Source organism: Aegilops tauschii, chromosome 3, assembly GCF_002575655.3.
Source record: "Aegilops tauschii subsp. strangulata cultivar AL8/78 chromosome 3, Aet v6.0, whole genome shotgun sequence".
NCBI classification, from domain to species: Eukaryota; Viridiplantae; Streptophyta; class Magnoliopsida; order Poales; family Poaceae; genus Aegilops; species Aegilops tauschii.
This window is the reverse complement of record NC_053037.3, coordinates 49,329,237-49,340,910: the sequence shown is the minus strand read 5'-3', so window position 1 is coordinate 49,340,910 and position 11,674 is coordinate 49,329,237.

Sequence of the window (11,674 nt, the reverse complement as noted above, 5' to 3'; positions counted from 1 at the left end):
TGGGAAAGCCCATGGCGGGCGCGGCGCTCCGTGGTCCAGCAACGGTCGAGGGTGACTAGCCAGATGAAGACCTTGTAGCATAGCGGAGCCCACGTTTTCCAGATCAGCTTGGCGTGCGGCGACGAGGTGGAACCAAGAAAGAGGGCATCGTAGCAGGACTTGGCAGAATATATGCCCGAGGACGTCCAGCGCCAGCGGATGGCGTCAGGAGCGGAGGAGAGGGGGATGTCGCGGACGCGACGCCAGAGCTCCAAGTACTGAAGAGCCGCAAGGGGGCCAAGTGCCCCTTGGATGTCCTGGGTCCAAGAGCGAAGATGGAGGCCGTCCGCCACAGAGCGGGCTTTCCGGCGTCGTTTGGGCATGAGGGCAAGGATCGCCGGTGCAAACTCGGCCACGCACTGTCCCTGGATCCAGTGACCAGTCCAAAAGCGGCAGGTATGGCCATCGCCAATGATCCAAGTGGTAGACGCCATGAAGATCGTGCGGACCTCCGCGTCATGGGGGAGCTGGAGGTGTTTCCACGGCCGGTTGTGGTCAGTGTGCTGGAGCCAGGGCCAACGGACCCGGAGGGCGATGCCCACACGAAAGAGATCGCGCACGCCAAGGCCGCCGAGGCCGAGCGGCATGCACACCCTGCGCCAGTTGACAGGGCAGCATCCTGACGCCGCGTCCTTGCGCCCGTGCCACAGGAAGTCTCGGATGACCCGGTTGGCACGCTTGAGGGTGCTAGCATTCAGAGCGATCGCCGCCAGGATGTGAGTAGGCATGCCTGTGAGGACGTGGCGAGCCAGAGCAAGTCTTTCGCCCCTAGAAAGCAGGGCGGCTCGCCAGGTGGGCAGCTTCTTCTGAAGGCGAACAATGAGCGAATCGAAGGCGGAAGATGGCAGCTTTCGGAGTGACAATGGGAGACCCAGGTAGGTGATTGGGAACTGGGCAATGGGACAGGCCAGGGCGGCGCTCACCTCCGCAGACAGCTCCTCGGAGCAGCGAATGGGAGAGATGGAACACTTGGCGTAGTTGGTATGGAGGCCGGAGGCCACCCCAAAAATCCTGAGTGTAAAGTTATACTAAGGTCAAGAAACTTATTTTGGAACAGAGGAAGTACTGATTTCAAGTCATTAGAGCAACTGTCATATGGCTTCATAATAACTGCTAATATAACGATTTTGACCCAAAATAGCACTTTAGCAAAGTCGTTATATGTCTCTCAGTCGACATAATTTAAGGAGTTGGCTCCAAAACCGAGCTCATAGCCTCCATATTTGAAGACTATGAAGACCAAGTTTGGAGCTCACAAAATTATGAAGACCAAGTTTGGAGCTCGCTCCAAATCGAACTGCACGAGGGCAATGGCGGAGCTCGAAAGAAATCTCAATAGGGGCGAAGCTGCGAAAATAAAGAATACATCGCTTGTTTGTACTTTTGCTGAACAAGAAACAATATAAACAATATGGACAATGCCTGTTCTCCAAGTACTCCAACCATGATGGAAAATCCTTGAACTAGTCGAACTTAAAGTGTCGTTTCCGACCTTCCCCGGCTCAGATCTGGGCCCTGCGGGCCCCATCCGGGTCTTAGCGGGTCGGTCCCCGGCGTGGCTTCGTTGTTTTTTGTGTGGTGAGGTAGAGGAGCAGCTCGGATCGGGGGCGGAGACGCCGACGGCGTGCCTGCTGCAGCAGGAAGGCGTGAGCTTTACGGGCCTAGGAGGGCCCGGCCAGGCCTGTGGGCCCACGGGCCTGGTTTGCTCCTGCTACTGCGTCCGGTCAGCTACCGTTGCTGACGGTGGAGGTTGAGCCCTCCCGCATGCCGACGGTGCTGCTGTTTCTAGTCCCAGCTTCTCTTCTTCGGTGCGTAGACCTCACTTCATGGTGCCGTGGTGAGACGGCGTGAGAAGCTTCAAGACCATGTTGGCGCAGGGTGGTGGTAGGTTTGGCGGTGGGCTCCGGAGCGCCCGAGGTGATGGTTGAGATCGGGAGAAATTCCTGTCGGCATGGGCGGCATCGACGCGGTGGCACTTGAGGGTGCCATACCTTCCTGGAGGGCGTCGGGGGCTACCGTTCTTCTCTCCTCGTCGAGTACCGGGGGAAACCCTTGGCAGCAGCGTTGTCATCGTCGCGACCCTTCTTGGAGGTGTTGATTGGTACCAGCGCTTCGGAGTCTAGGAGCTTGATGGGAGATACGGTGGGCGCACTGGTCGCGAGGCTTTTCGTTTTTGTCGATCCGACGTTGTTGGCATTTGTTCCTTTTGTTTTCTCTTTCGTTTCTTTTGAGCGTGTCTGTGCTGCTTCGGCCCCAGCACCTATCGCTGTTTATATCAGTTGGTTGCTTTGTAATACAAAGCAAGGGAAATTCTTTCTCGAAACCTTCTGGACCATAAGCTTTTTAATTTTTCAAAAAGGGCTGCATGGCACCAAGCTTCAAATATGCTCGCCCCACAGCTGCAAGAATTCAATCCATCGGAATAGTATTACATTTGCTTGAATTTGATGGCCTTGTTGTCGCGACATCTAAGGATTTAGTCCTTGTTGCTCAAATTCAAGCAAGGAGGCTGAACAGGTATTGCTTCAGTTGATGTTGGTTCATCAGTTGTACAATCAACTAAATCACCTCTCTTTCTTTCAAAAAATGCATCAATTATTTTCCCCTTAAGCATCACGACCACCCTCTAAAGGACATTTTCAATAGACAAAATCCAAACCTAATTAGAATCCCCAACTAAGATTAGGGATGGCAATGGGTCGGGTGTGGCTGGTCCAGATCCAACCCATGACCCAACTTCCTACCCTTTGCCCATCCACCAAAGTATCCATGGGCGCAGCTTGTGCCCATGCCCAAATCCACTTTATCCGGGTACCCATGGAGCTCCATGGGCACAAAAAATCACAATGAAAAGCCTTAGCAAAGATCGAAATAAATTCATCATCATTCCTTCACAAATCACAACAAAAGCTACAAGCATAAGCATAAGTAGGCAACAAGAACACTGTCCAGACATTGACCACACAGTGGCAACTCAAATAGTCTCATAATAGAAAACTTGTCTTAAATCTTATTACATCACAAGGAAAGTAAACTACAACATTGATAGTCAGTTAACTGTTTTCAATTCTAGCAAAAATGCTGATAACAAAGCTAGTCCATAAAAAATTAATAAGAAAAAGTGAATTCTAAAAATGCAACCGAACATGATTTATATGCACAACTACATAAGCTAGTGTAGAAGTAGTCCAACTATAACACATTTAGTAGCCCCTAGTTCTCAGTCAAGTCGTTGCTAGATTATTGGATCTTAGAGCATCTACGACCACATATGACAAATATGACCCCTCAAATGTAGTGACCGGGCACGCCTTAAATTTCACTTGTTGCATCCAAACATCTCATACTAGATTCTTAAATAAAAAAATATACAAAGACATGCAAACTACAATAAACCTACGCACTACGTCGATCAACTAGCTACTCATCGTCGGAGATGTCGACGATCTCCGTGCCCGGCTCTGGCAGCATGGGCGATAGCTGCAGCTCCACCTCCTCCGGCTGCTCCGCTCCGGCCTCCTCTGCCTCTATCTCCGCGTCGAGCTCGGCGAATAGCGTGTCGGACTCCGCCTCCTCCCACTGGAGGAACGCCCGGTTGGCCTCCACATATGCCTCATTCTGGATGGACTCCAGGATGGCATGCTGCTCCGCCATCTCGTCGGACTAGGCGACGGCGAACTCCGCCTCCGCCTGCTCCATGTTCAAAGCCGACACCTGCTGGTCTGGCTCCTCCACCTCCATCAGAGCTATATCCTCCTCCTCTTCCCTCGGCTCCTCCTCCTCCTCCTCCTCCTCCTCCTCCTCTGGCTCCGGTGAGTCCGGAGGCAGCCCGGCAACGATGCGCCCACTTCTTGCCGCCCGGATCTCCTGTTGGATCTCGTAGCGGTGCTCCAGCGTCAGCATGGGGTAGTAGGTGATCTTGCTCCGGACCATGGCAGAGTGCCGGAGCGTGGGCCAAGCGTCTGACCGTGGGCAGAGCACCGGAGCGGGAGAGGGAGGAGGTGGATGGGCTCGGACTGGTGGCGCGGAGAGGGGGGAGGGGGATGGGTTAGGGTTGTGGGACGCCGACCGGCTTAAATAGCCGAATTTTGGTCTTGGGGCGGCGAGCCGGAGCGGCGCCACGCGGCGTTCACACCGCGGCGACGGACGCGGCGTCCGTCGGACCGCCGGTTTCCGCGTGGGACCCCGCCATCAGGCCGACGTAACGGGCGTGCCCGGGTGCCTCCATATCCGCCCCATATTTGGGCTGGATATGGGAGGTGCCGGTCAGTCCGGGCGTTTGAGACACGTCTGAGGCGTCCGTCTGGATAAAAAAAAACGTAACCGGTCAATGATCGGGCGGCCCGCCCGGACGTAGACGTGTTTGGGAGGTCCGGTTGTAGATGCTCTTAGTGAGTTGCATGTTCACACGTTCGTGCGTTGTACAAGTGTGGTTAATCTCTGAATTGGTCTCTGAATTTACTGCTAGTTCTTATAAAGTTTCAGATAGGTCACGAGCAGAGAGCACTGAGTTGCAGAAATTAAACAATGGATATAAACCTTCTTCCTGCTCCTCCGAGTACAGGTTGGGCGTTTCGTTCTTCTCCAGGCAGAGGCAGACGGCGCCTCCTACGTGCCGCTCATTGCGGCGAATTACCGAGCGGACACACAGGCAACTCCAACTGGGCCTGGCCTACTACCGTAGCACATAGCTGCTGTTGGGATTGTTTTGTTCGCTGTAGAAGGCCATGGGAACAGCAGTAACAATGTGAAGAAACACCTTCCCGATGGAAAAAGCAACGAAGGACGATTGGCGGCCTCCCCGGCGGAGGACCGCCGGTCCCAATGAATCTGCTATGTTGGAACTGTCGAGGGTTAGGCAACGCCCCGATAGTTCAAGAGTTACGCGACCTTTCGCAAAAGTTTGACCCTAGACTGCTATGTGTTATTGAAACTCAAATTGATAGAGATAGAGCTGAAAATCTTGCCAACAGTTTAGGTTATGATAGTTCTTTCGCTGTGGAAGTCACTGGTAGGAGTGATGGGCTTGTTATGTTTTGAAATAATGAAATAAATATTCAGGTTTTGGGTTACTCGAGGTACCATATAGATACTAAAGTTACTGACTTGGGTGGAGCCCCATGGAGATTGTCATGTTTGTATGGGAAATCTCAAACCCACCTGAGACACAACACTTGGAACACGATGAGGAATATGGCATCTTTGAGTGATCTACCCTGGTTATGCCTCGGTGATTTTAACGAGGTTCTGAGTTTGGAGGAATATGACGGCATAGGAAAGCGAAGCCAAAGCCAGATACAAGGTTTTCGAGATGCTATCGATATATGTGGCTTGGTTGACCTCGGTTTTCAGGGACGACCATGGACTTTTGAGAAAAAGGTTTCCGGTGGTACCTATACCAGAGTAAAACTTGACAGGGCGCTCGGCTCTTCTGAATGGTGTGCACAGTTTCCGCTGGCAATGGTCGAACACTTAACCTCTGCCACTTCTGACCATTCACCTCTATTGGTAAAGCTAGCTGCATCAGGCCATCGGCTGGAGAAATCTTTCAAATACGAGGTGATGTGGGAGATGCACCCAGACTTGAAGAGGGTCGTCGATTCTGCATGGGAGTCGAACGGTCGTAATCGGACGGCCAGTGAAGTGCGAGCTAACCTGACCGCACTAGCTAATGAGCTGGGAGAATGGAGCAAGGCAACCTTCGGCAATGTACGAGGGGAGATAAAGAAGCTCAAATGTGAACTTGAAAAGCTGAGAAGTGACCCTGCTAGAATGGGTCCTAGCAACAATGAGATTAAGATAAATGATAGGCTAATTGAACTGTATCTCAGGAAGGAGACAATGTGGCGACAGAGGTCGCGAGTTCAATGGCTCCCTGAGGGTGATTGTAACACACAATTTTTCCATCTCCGTGCTTCAATGAGGAGGAGGAAAAACCTGACTAAAGCCTTGCAAGGGCCAGATGGGACGCTGACGGAGGATCCAACAGAAATGCAAGCTTTGGCTTTGGAGTTTTACAAAGCTTTATATACGTCAGAAGGTGTACAAGGGGTTGAGAATGTTCTTCAGCATGTCCCGGCAAAAGTGACAGCACCAATGAATTATGTTTTGCTAGCTCCATATGACCGAGAAGAAGTAAAAAGGGCCCTTTTTCAGATGTTTCCAACCAAGGCTCCGGGACCTGATGGATTCCCGGCTCACTTCTTCCAAAGGCGACTCGATCACGGATGCGATCCTGGGAATTCTTCGGGGTGAGGAGAGTGCGGAATGCATAAATGATACAATCCTAGTATCATCCCGAAGGTATCAAACCCAACTTTACTATCACAATTTCGGCCTATTAGTTTATGCAATGTCTTTTATAAAATTGCATCTAAAGTGCTATCTAATCGCCTAAAAGTGATCTTGCCTGAGATAATTTCCGACGAACAGTCTGCCTTTGTCCCAGGAAGGCTAATCACTGACAATATTATTTCGGCCTATGAATGTCTGCATTTTATGAAGAGGAGCAAGTCAAAGAATAATAGCTACTGTGCACTCAAGTTGGACATGATGAAGGCGTACGATAGAGTTGAGTGGAGCTATCTAAGAGCAATTATGGGAAAGCTTGGCTTTGCACCATCATGGATTAACATTGTCATGCACTTGGTAAGCTCAGTTTCTTTTTCAGTCATGTTCAATGGATCAAAATCAAAGTTTTTCAAACCATCCAGGGGAATTCGGCAGGGAGATCCAATCTCTCCATACCTTTTCTTGTTAGCAGCAGAGGGCCTTTCGTTCATATTAAAATCCCAACATCAGTCATCTCAACTCAGTGGTATTAAGGTGGCTGAAGGAAATATGCCCTAGAGGCAATAATAAAGTTATTATTTATTTCCTTATTTCATGATAAATGTTTATTATTCATGCTAGAATTGTATTAACCGGAAACTTGATACATGTGTGAATACATAGACAAACATAGTGTCACTAGTATGCCTCTACTTAACTAGCTCGTTGATCAAAGATGGTTAAGTTTCCTAGCCATAGACATGAGTTGTCATTTGATTAACGGGATCACATCATTAGGAGAATGATGTGATTGACTTGACCCCTTCCGTTAGCTTAGCACTTGATCGTTTAGTATTCTGCTATTGCTTTCTTCATGACTTATACATGTTCCTATGACTATGAGATTATGCAACTCCCGTTTACCGGAGGAACACTTTGTGTGCTACCAAACGTCACAACGTAACTGGGTGATTATAAAGGTGCTCTACAGGTGTCTCCGAAGGTACTTGTTGAGTTGGCGTATTTCGAGATTAGGATTTGTCACTCCGATTGTCGGAGAGGTATCTCTGGGCCCTCTCGGTAATGCACATCACTATAAGCCTTGCAAGCAATGTGACTAATGAGTTAGTTGCGGGATGATGCATTACGGAACGAGTAAAGAGACTTGCCGGTAACGAGATTGAACTAGGTATTGAGATACCGACGATCAAATCTCGGGCAAGTAACATACCGATGATAAAGGGAACAACGTATGTTGTTATGCGGTTTGACCGATAAAGATCTTCGTAGAATATGTAGGAGCCAATATGAGCATCCAGGTTCCGCTATTGGTTATTGACCAGAGATGTGTCTCGGTCATGTCTACATAGTTCTCGAACCCGTAGGGTCCGCACGCTTAACGTTCGGTGACGATTTGTATTATGAGTTATGTGATTTGATGTACCTAAGGTAGTTCGGAGTCCCGGATGAGATCGGGGACATGACGAGGAGTCTCGAAATGGTCAAGACGTAAAGATCGATATATTGGACGACTATATTCGGACATCGGAAAGGTTCCGAGTAATTCGGGTATTTTTCGGAGTACCGCAGAGTTACCGGAATTCGTATTGGGCCTTAATGGGCCATACGAGAAAGGAGAGAAAGGCCTCAAAAGGTGGCCGCACCCCTCCCCATGGTCTGGTCCGAATTGGACTAGGGAGGGGTGCGCCCCCTTCCTCCCTTCTCCTTTTCCCTTCCCTTTTTCCTATTCCATGTGGGAGGAGGAATCCTACTAGGACTAGGGAGTCCTAGTAGGACTCCACACTTCTGGCGCGCCCTAGGGGCTGGCCGGCCTCCCCTCCTCCATCCTTTATATACGGGGGCAGGGGGGCACCTCTAGACACAACAATTGATCTCTTGATCTCTTAGCCGTGTGCGGTGCCCCCCTCCACCATAATCCACCTCGATAATATCGTAGCGGTGCTTAGGCGAAGCCCTGCGTCGGTAGAACATCATCATCGTCACCACGCCGTCGTGCTGACAGAACTCTCCCTCAAAGCTCGGCTGGATCGGAGTTCGAGGGACGTCATCGAGCTGAACGTGTGCTGAACTCGGAGGTGCCGTACGTTCGGTACTTGATCGGTCGGATTGTGAAGACGTACGACTACATCAACCGCGTTGTGCTAACGCTTCTGCTTTCGGTCTACGAGGGTATGTGGACACACTCTCCCCTCGCATTGCTATGCATCACCATGATCTTGCGTGTGCGTAGGAATTTTTTTAAAATTACTACGTTCCCCAATAGTGGCATCCGAGCCAGGTTTATGCGTAGATGTTATATGCACGAGTAGAACACAAGTGAGTTGTGGGCGATACAAGTCATACTGCTTACCAGCATGTCATACTTTGGTTCAGCGGTATTGTTGGATGAAGCGGCCCGGACCGACATTACGCGTACGCTTACGCGAGACTGGTTCTACCGACGTGCTTTGCACACAGGTGGCTGGCGGGTGTCAGTTTCTCCAACTTTAGTTGAACCGAGTGTGGCTACGCCCGGTCCTTGAGAAGGTTAAAACAACACTAACTTGACAAATTATCGTTGTGGTTTTGATGCGTAGGTAAGAACGGTTCTTGCTCAGCCCGTAGCAGCCACGTAAAACTTGCAACAACAAAGTAGAGGACGTGTAACTTGTTTTTGCAGGGCATGTTGTGATGTGATATGGTCAAGGCATGATGCTATATTTTATTGTATGAGATGATCATGTTTTGTAACCGAGTTATCGGCAACTGGCAGGAGTCATATGGTTGTCGCTTTATTGTATGCAATGCAAACACCCTGTAATGCTTTACTTTATCACTAAGCGGTAGCGATAGTCGTAGAAGCATAAGTTGGCGAGACGACAACGATGCTACGATGGAGATCAAGGTGTCGCGCCGGTGACGATGGTGATCATGACGGTGCTTCGGAGATGGAGATCACAAGCACAAGATGATGATGGCCATATCATATCACTTATATTGATTGCATGTGATGTTTATCTTTTATGCATCTTATCTTGCTTTGATTGACGGTAGCATTATAAGATGATCTCTCACTAAATTATCAAGGTATAAGTGTTCTCCCTGAGTATGCACCGTTGCGAAAGTTCTTCGTGCTGAGACACCACGTGATGATCGGGTGTGATAGGCTCTACGTTCAAATACAACGGGTGCAAAACAGTTGCACACGCAGAATACTCAGGTTAAACTTGACGAGCCTAGCATATGCAGATATGGCCTCGGAACACTGTGACCGAAAGGTCGAGCGTGAATCATATAGAAGATATGATCAACATAGTGATGTTCACCATTGAAAACTACTCCATCTCACGTGATGATCGGACATGGTTTAGTTGATTTGGATCACGTGATCACTTAGATGATTAGAGGGATGTCTATCTAAGTGGGAGTTCTTAAGTAATATGATTAATTGAACTTTAATTTATCATGAACTTAGTCCTGGTAGTATTAGCATATCTATGTTGTAGATCAATAGCTCGCGATGTTGCTCCCCGTTTATTGTGTTCCTAGAGAAAAACTATGTTGAAAAATGTTAGTAGCAATGATGTGGATTGGATCCGTGATATGAGGATTATCCTCATTGCTGCACAGAAGAATTATGTCCTTGATACACCGCTAGGTGACAGACCTATTGTAGGAGCAGATGCAGACATTATGAACGTTTGGCTAGCTCAATATGATGACTACTTGATAGTTTAGTGCACCATGCTTAACGGCTTAAAATCGGGACTTCAAAGACGTTTTGAACGTCATGGACCATATGAGATGTTCCAGGAGTTGAAGTTAATATTTCAAGCAAATACCCGAAATGGGAGATATGAAGTCTCCAACAAGTTCTATAGCTAAAAGATGGAGGAGAGTAGCTCAAGCAGTGAGCATGTGCTTAGATTGTCTGGGTACTACAATCGCTTGAATCAAGTGGGAGTTAATCTTCCAGATAAAATAGTGATTGTCCAAATTCTCTAGTCACTATCACCAAGTTAGTAGAACTTCGTGATGAACTATAGTATGCAAGGGATGACGAAAACGATTCCCGAGCTTTTCATGATGATGAAATCGATGAAGTTAGAAATCAAGAAAGAGCATCAAGTGTTGATGATTAACAAGACCACTAGTTTCAAGAAAAGGGGCAAAGGGAAGAAGGGGAACTTCAAGAAGAACGGCAAGCAAGTTGCTGCTCGAGTGAAGAAGCCAAGTCTGGACCTAAGCCTGAGACTAAGTACGTCTACTGCAAAGGGACTAGTCATTAGAAGCAGAACTACCCCAAGTAATTGGCGGATAAGAAGGATGGCAAAGTGAACATAAGTATATTTGATATACATGTTATTGATGTGTACTTTACTAGTGTTTATAGCAACCCCTCGGTATTTGATACTGGTTCAGTTGCTAAAAGTAGTAACTCAAAACGGGAGTTGCAGAATGAACAGAGACTAGTTAAAGGTGAAGTGACGATGTGTGTTGGAAGTGGTTCCAAGATTGATATGATCATCATCGCACACTCCCTATACTTTCGGGATTAGTGTTGAACCTAAATAAGTGTTATTTGGTGTTTGCGTTGAGCATGAATATGATTTGATCATGTTTATTGCAATACGGTTATTCATTTAAGTTAGAGAATAATTGTTGTTCTGTTTACATGAATAAAACCTTCTATGGTCATACACCCAATGAAAATGGTTTGTTGGATCTCGATCGTAGTGATACACATATTCAAAATATTGAAGCCAAAAGATGCAAAGTTAATAATGATAGTGCACCTTATTTGTGGCACTACCGTTTAGGTCATATTGGTGTAAAGCGCACGAAGAAACTCCATACTGATGGACTTTTGGAACCACTTGATTATGAATCACTTGGTACTTGCGAACCGTGCCTCATGGGCAAGATGACTAAAACACCGTTCTCCGGAACTATGGAGCGAGCAACAGATTTACTGGAAATCATACATACAGATGTATGTGGTCCAATGAATATTGAGGCTCGCGGCGGGTATCGTTATTTTCTCACCTTCACAGACGATTTAAGCAGATATGGGTATATCTACTTAATGAAACATAAGTCTGAAACATTTGAAAAGTTCAAAGAATTTTAGAGTGAAGTGGAAAATTATCGTACCAAGAAAATAAAGTTTCTACGATCTGATCGTGGAGGAGAATATTTGAGTTACAAGTTTGGCCTTCAGTTAAAACAATGTGAAATAGTTTCACTACTCATGCCACCTGGAACACCACAGTGTAGTGGTGTGTCCGAACGTCGTAACCGTACTTTATTAGATATGGTGCAATCTATGATGTCTCTTACCGATTTACCACTATCGTTTTGGGGT